Here is a 6,908-nt window from a genome sequence, read left to right as displayed (position 1 = left end):
TTATGATTCAGAAGGGGGATCGGCGTGCTTTGGGTGTAACGCCTAAATTTTGGTGGAGGTATGGGAAGCAACGTTCAGACCCTGAGGGTCCCGGGGAAATGGCTTAGTGTGTTGCGGAGGTGGGGGTGCCTAGGATTCTTTGTGGAAAATTTAGGGAACCCAGGGTGAGGCCAATACAGTTGTGGAACCCAGCAGATAATGCCCCGAACTCTGGTGAACCAGGGGAACAGGGCTTCAGTGTGGGGGGCCCAGAACAGGGGTGGTAAGCTTGGGAGCCACTGTCGTCCAAAATTACGGGGACACAGGAAGAGAGCTCCACTTGTTTGGGAATGATGCCTAAATGCCAGAAAAACACTGTGCACATTCTGGGGAGCCAGGCGAATTGGTCAGCCTGACCACAGGACCCAGGGTTAATGTTTAAATCTTCCCGAATAGGGTTTGCCACTGTGTAACTCTGCAGAACCTGGGGGTGGGGCTGGGGGGTATATAAAATTGTGAAGAGCCTGGGAGAAAACACCCAATGAGTTTGGGGACCCAGGCCACTAGTGTAAACCTGGGAAAGCCAGTGGGGGTTATGCGTTTTCAGATCCCCAGAAATTAATGTGCAAAAAAACCCCAAACCAAACCAAAAAAAAAAAAAACCCTTGTGACCTGGAGAAATGTTGAATGTACTGGGGTGACCTGAGCAAGGCTTAAATTTGGAAGAGACCAGAAAATATAATGTCTGCGATCCGGAGGAGCGGGGAAGGTGCTGGGTGGGTTGGGACCCTGGGAATGGAGGGCTGCGTTTGAGAGGTTGAGCTCCGGTGCCCGGGGAAGCACCCGCCGCTGGGGATCCGCCGCCCCCGGGACTCGCGCGGAGCAGTGGCGCCCTCCCCGGGGGACGCGAGCGCGGGTTGCGCGGCGGCGGCGGCGGCGGCGGCGGCGGCAGTAGCAGCAGCTCCGGGGCTGGTGCGCGGGACTCCCAGGGGCGCCCTCCACCCCGGCTGGCACATGGCTTCTCCCGCTTTTGCCTCCTGGGCCATGAGAGCGCTTCCGTGTAGAAGCCCGGCCGGGCGGGCGTCAGGGTGGAAGGGAGAAACCCGAGAGCCGCGGGGGAGCGATGGGGCGCTGCTCCCCCGACGCTCCCGGGGCTCAGGGCTCCCTGCTCGGCCGCCTGCGAGGAGGCCCGCGGGCTCCCCGCCGCCGCCGCGCCCCACGCGCTCCCGCGCTGCGAGCCTAGGCGAAGCCGCGGCCGCGCCGCCGCCGCGGGCAGGCTCGTCCCCGGCTCGGTTTGGGGGCCCGGGAGCACCCCCGGCGGCCACCCCCTGCTCGCCCCGGCGCTCCGAAGAGCGCCGTCCGGGCCTTCCCCAGCCCCCAAACGAGAGCGAACCCAGTTTTGTTCTGGTGATGCGGGAGAGCAGAAGGCCTGGGAAAGAGGAGAAGAAAGTCGGGGGAAGAGATGGGGGGAGGCCTGCACGGTGGCTGGGGGTCAGGGGTCTCCTTTCGTTTTTCTCGAAGAGAATTTTCACGAAAAGCCTCCCTCTCCGAGCTGTGAAAGCCTAGTTCCTTGAAGACAAACACTGAACCCTACCCAGCCCCAAGGCACTGGCGGGAACTGGATCACCCCTTCGGAACTGGGCAATGTGGGAGGTGGGGGACAGCCACCCCAGGGGCATCTGTGGGTTGGGGGCGCTGCCAGAGAGGGGCTGCTGCTGGGGGCAGCAGAATGGCGGGGCCTCCGACCGGTATGCCGGCCGTCGCTTGTCCCCGCTGTCACCCCACAGAGGGACCCCAGCTAGAAGGGGGACACCTCAAAGCCTGACACTCTGGGAAGGCAGGGGTTAAGGCCATTGGACAGGTGTGGGGACTGGGCAGGGCTGAGGCAGCCCTTTCACAGGAGCTTGGCAGGACAGGGAGGACACCCCCCCACCTATGAAAAAAAACAGCCCATTTTCCACCCAGAGCCCAAGGCACGTGGGGAATGTTCCCCCTTCAAATTCCAGTCCATATCAATCACCCCCGTGTCCATTCCAAGAACATCTGGCCTGTCTCGCCCCCCCTCCCGCCCATCACTGCCCCCCTTTCCCCCTCCACCAGCCTTCTGCAGTCCCCCGCGTCCCTGGCTTTCAGGCCTATGCCTATAGGAGGGAAGGCGAGGAGGGAGCCTCCGGAAGGGAAGCCTGGCTGCGTAGCTCCCTATTCTGTGGCAACTTGTAAATTGGGGGCGAGGAGTATTTTTAAGTGCCTGTCTGCGGACCCGGCTCCCTGGGATCCCAGAGCAGATTTCAAGTCCTGGATGAGGGCCTCTGCTGCCCTCGGCCCTGCTCTGGTTTCCCCACCTCTCCTCCAGTCCTACTTCCCAGGCTAGGGGTGGCGGAAGGCTGGGGTGAGACGTGTGTCAGTGGGGCTGCCTGGGCGCACCCATGCCAGCGGCCCTCTGGTGAGCCACTCCCCTGCTTTGTGCCCTGAGCAGGCGCCAGCCCTGGAGAAGCTGCCGCCGGTGCCTGCAGACCTGGACCTTGGAGGTAAGACGGCTGAGGCCACCTTGGGGTGCCAGGCTGGGCCATCAGGGCGAGGGGAGGGGGGCAGAGATGCACTTCCTCCCCGTGAGGGGCTGCCTGCTGAACCCTCGCCTTATTTAGTCACGAGTTCGGCTAAAGGGGCAGGGTTGTCGGGGGGCAGATCCGGGTCGCTGCGGGGCTCAAAAAGGGCACTGGCCGCCCCCAGCCAGGACCAGCCGCCCAGGTCGCCCCGACTTCCGGCCCCCCACGGTAGGAAGGGACCTGCCAGCAAGCGGGGCATGTCGTGGGGCTGGGGTCTCCCCCAGCACAGGGCTTGGCTGGCAGGAATTCAGCCCCAAGCGCCATTCCCCCACACCCCTAACGACCTCCCCCCCCCACCCTGCAGCAGCCCTGGCCGCTCCTCTAGACCTGCAAACCACATTTCAAAGAGAATAACCATCCCCCCAAAGATTCGGACTCACCCCAGCAAGCCCGGCCCTGCACCCAGGCCCGCGGCTCCAGTGCTCCTGCCTTGCCGGTTCCCTCGCTCCCGCCCGCCCTGCAGCCGGCCTTTCCCACTCCCCGGTTTCCTCCCCCGGCTCTGGCTCCGAGCTGGCCGCCCCCCCCCCCTCCCTGGGACTAAGCCCAGCATTTTACAAACCCGGCTCGTTCTCCGAGAGTCCCCTGAGCGCCCCTCCTTCACCCCCCACCCCGCAGGGCACCCGCCGCTGGGGGCAAGGACCCTGCCCTCCAATCTAGGAGGGACACCCGCTCCGGTCAGCCCAGCTGGAGGCAGGGGACCCAGGCCCCAGCTGGAACGCCAGGACCCCACGGCGTGAGCCACCCCAGGCACAAGGCACCACAAGCCACTGATCAATAAACCAAAAGTCAGAAGTACGTATGGGTCGGTGTGTGGGCAGCAGGGGAGGGGGCCGAGCAGGCGCCCTCGGGAAGGACCGAGGCGTCGCCACTATTGTACTCTTTTATGTAGTGTCTGAACTAAAGACACCTTTAAAAAACGTTCTTGGTTTCTCTCTCGGATGCGGATGCGCAGACCAGCCTGCAAGGGGGCACCTGCTGGGTCCCCCACTGCAGGCCCTGAAGAGTGGCCTCTGTCGCTTTGGGGTCAGCAGCAAGAACACAGACCCACCCACCTCCACCTCCAAAGCTCTCAGCGAGCCTGGAGCGAGCGCCCCTCTAGGGCAGCTTAGCCGGGGCCCCCACCCCGGTACCTGATGCGTGAACCCTGCGGCCACCGCCACGGAGCTGGCTCCAGAAGTGTCCAAGGAGGCTCTGGCCCCTGGGCCTTTCTAGTCACCCCCCCGCGGCCCCCACGCACACACAGGAAGCCCGCCGGCCTGAACACAATGGAATCATGACAGCAGCACTGAGAATGCTCTCCGGCCTCTGGTCATACCTCACTCGCGCCTCTCGATTCTCAACAGCCAGGAGGGCTGCGACTGTCGCCCACTTTGACAAATGGGGACACAGAGAGGTCAAACCACTGGTGTGAGGACCCACAGCCAGCAGCCCAGGACAGGGAGGACGGGTCTCACATGCCCCAGCTGAGCCCAGCTTTCCCGGGGTCCCCTATTCCTCCCCAGCGTATGAGTTTTTCCCCGGTGTGCCCTCCTTCTTCCTTCCTCCTCCAATTCTGTCCTCACCTTGACCCCCTCCCTGGCTTCTCCTCTACGCTGCTCCCCTCCCCCTTCCTCTGTCCTTCTTCTACCAGGAGCTCCCCTCTGAGGACCATGCTGCTGCCCAGACCGCAGGGAGCCCCCCAGGGAGAGAGGCACCTGGAGCCGACCACCCGAACCCCAGATTCCAGCTGTGTGACTCTGAACACACCCGCAGCCCCTCTGAGCCTCCACTCCTTGTCAAAACGGGGATGGGAACTAAAACTGCCCGGGGGGCTCTGAGCACCAAAGGAAATCAGGCCCCTGTACGGAGGCTGTTGCGCAGAGATCTGTACCAGGGGACGCTGGGTCCTGTCCTGGGAGTCTGGAATCACTCACCTCTGCGGGGCTGGAGCTGACTGCCGGCTTCAGTTCTGAGCGGGTGGGGATCGCCTGGGCCACAGGCCGCAGCAGCTGACCTCCGGGCTGGGGTCTCGGGTGGCTCTGGCCTGCTGCAGCTCCGGCTGGCGCTCGGGCTGCGGCTCAGGCTGGGGGGCAGCCTGGGCAGGGAGCTGACCCGCAAATGTGGGGCCTTGGGGCTGGCAGCTAGAATCCACCTCCTCTTCCTCAAGCTCAGTGGTGACTCTTCGTCCCCTGGGGAGAAGCGAAAGGGTGTTCCTAAGATGACTGCTTTTAAAACAAACCCACCCCCCCCAAGCCAGGGCCCTGGTCCCCTGCCCCTCCCCTGGCTGTTGGGTGGAGAGGCTGCAGGTCACCTTGTCAGGGTTTGGGCGGCGGCTCCCCTTCCGGTCCCTCTGGCTGCCCAGCTCTCCCTTTCTTAAAGCACTAGGGAAGGAGGAAAGTGTCCACAGTTCACCCGGAGCTGGGCTTCCACAGCCAAGCCTGCAGAGGTGCCCATGGAACGGCAGGACACCCTCTTGTTGGACAGGCTGCCCCTTCCTGCTGTGGACTTCTGCCTGGGCATGGGGGCTGGGGGCTGCACACCAACAGCCTGCCTTGGGGGATCACAGCACACGCTATCAAAATTCTCCCCTGTACTCCCCAGCATTCCCACCTGGAATGGAAGCAAGGAGGGGGAGCTGGCACAAACCAAAGGACGCAGCTCTGCCTTGGGAAGGCAGCTGAGAGTGGGGGGAAGCTGGGCTTCTCTGGGGAAATGAACCTCTTCCCCACAAACACCACCCTGGCCGGACGGAGGCGTCTGGGACCCTGGGTGGTGGGAAGAAACACGTCATGCACAAAGTAATGCACTCCTGGCGAAACTACCCAGGGCAGGGGGAGCTGGGAGGGGGCCCGGGAGAACACTGTCTGGAGGAGAGAAGCCTTACTTTCTAAATCCTGCTGTGGGGCCCCAAGGGGCATTGCCCCTTCATTGTCCTTCTCACTCTCCAGTGACATGGTGGGATTCTTTTGGGGGGGGGGGTGTAGGGAGTGGGGAGAGAGGAGGGAAGCTTTACTTTTTAAGTGGCATCAAAAAACCAAAAAACAGCTCCAAAATCTCAGGGCCCCGCCCCTCTGCAGTGTCCTGTTTGTCTTTGGTTGCCGTCAGGGAGGGTGGGGTGCAGCAAGAGGGAATTTCTCACGCAGAAAAACCCTGCCTTTTACATTTGCAAAAACAGCTGTGCCTTCCTGCTGAAAAGAGCAGCCCTACCCTCCGCCTCTGCCCCTCCCATTTTGCAGAAGCGCGAAGGAAAACTTACTTTCCTCGCAAAAGACTTGAGGGCTCTGGGCAGCCCTACAGAAGAGTCCCTGTCCACCTGTCCTTCCCGTCCCCTCCGAAGTCGAAGCTCGCCTGCGTCCTCTGGCGCAGAGGTCTCTCTGCTCCTGTTAACTGCCCCAGCCCCAAGCCCCCGGCCCACCCACGCCTGAAAGATCAGAATGCAGCTTTTCTCACACACTCAAGGGGGAGGGAGGGAAGCCCAGTCACCTGTACTCTAGCCGCTGCGTAGTCCCCGAAGCTCCCGGGCAGTGGATAAAAAGGACTGGGGAGTCTCTGGTGCCCCAGGCTCTCTGCCGAAACTGCCCGGGTGATGGTCCGCCGGCCGGGCCAATATTAGCAGTCGCCACCAAAGCAGGGGGGGCTCTGGCTGTGCTGCCCGGACCCTCCAGCCGGCTCGCCGCAGAGGCGGAGGAGGGGGACGAGGCTGAGGCTGGAGAGACGACGAAGGGCACTTTCAAAGTGTGCATCATAACAGGCCCCTGGAAGCAGGGGAGCCTCGCCGCCACTGAGCACGGCACCTGCTCGAATCCCAGCTGAAACTATACTTTCGCCCCTCACCTCTTCGTCCCCTCCACGCCTTTCCTCAAGCCCCTCCAAATTTGGGTAGCTTTGCGCCAACTTGGTGGTGCCGGGGCAGCTGGCTCTGGCACCTTCCCACGTGAGGGCACAGCGCATTAGGGGGTGGAGATCAGGCCCACCCCTAGCCTGGCAGAAAGGCGTTTGTGGGCGTGGGCGTTAGCCGGAAGCACTCCCTGCCTGCTGGAAGGTGGGACTCTTCGGAGGGGGTGGAGAGTGGGTAGGGCCTCACTAGATTGACACTTGGCAGTCACTCGACACCCTGGCATGCCAGTGGGCGTGGCACGGGTAAAATGGGGGCGGGGCATAATAGGGAAAAAGCCAGGGTTCGAGAATGGTCAGAAAAATCTTTCTTCATGGGCTCCCCACACAGCTGCAACACAATGCGGCCATGTCCGTCCTTCTTCCAGAGACAGGGGACTCACCTGGGAGTTTTCTCCCTTCCCTAGTGGCATCTGATACTACCCCCTACACCCTACGTGTGGTGCTGGG

The sequence above is a fragment of the Aethalodelphis obliquidens genome, unplaced genomic scaffold, assembly GCF_003676395.1.
Source record: "Aethalodelphis obliquidens isolate GAN/ISIS:26980383/991018 unplaced genomic scaffold, ASM367639v1 scaffold69, whole genome shotgun sequence".
Taxonomy (NCBI): domain Eukaryota; kingdom Metazoa; phylum Chordata; class Mammalia; order Artiodactyla; family Delphinidae; genus Aethalodelphis; species Aethalodelphis obliquidens.
Note: the sequence above shows the minus strand (reverse complement) of the source record.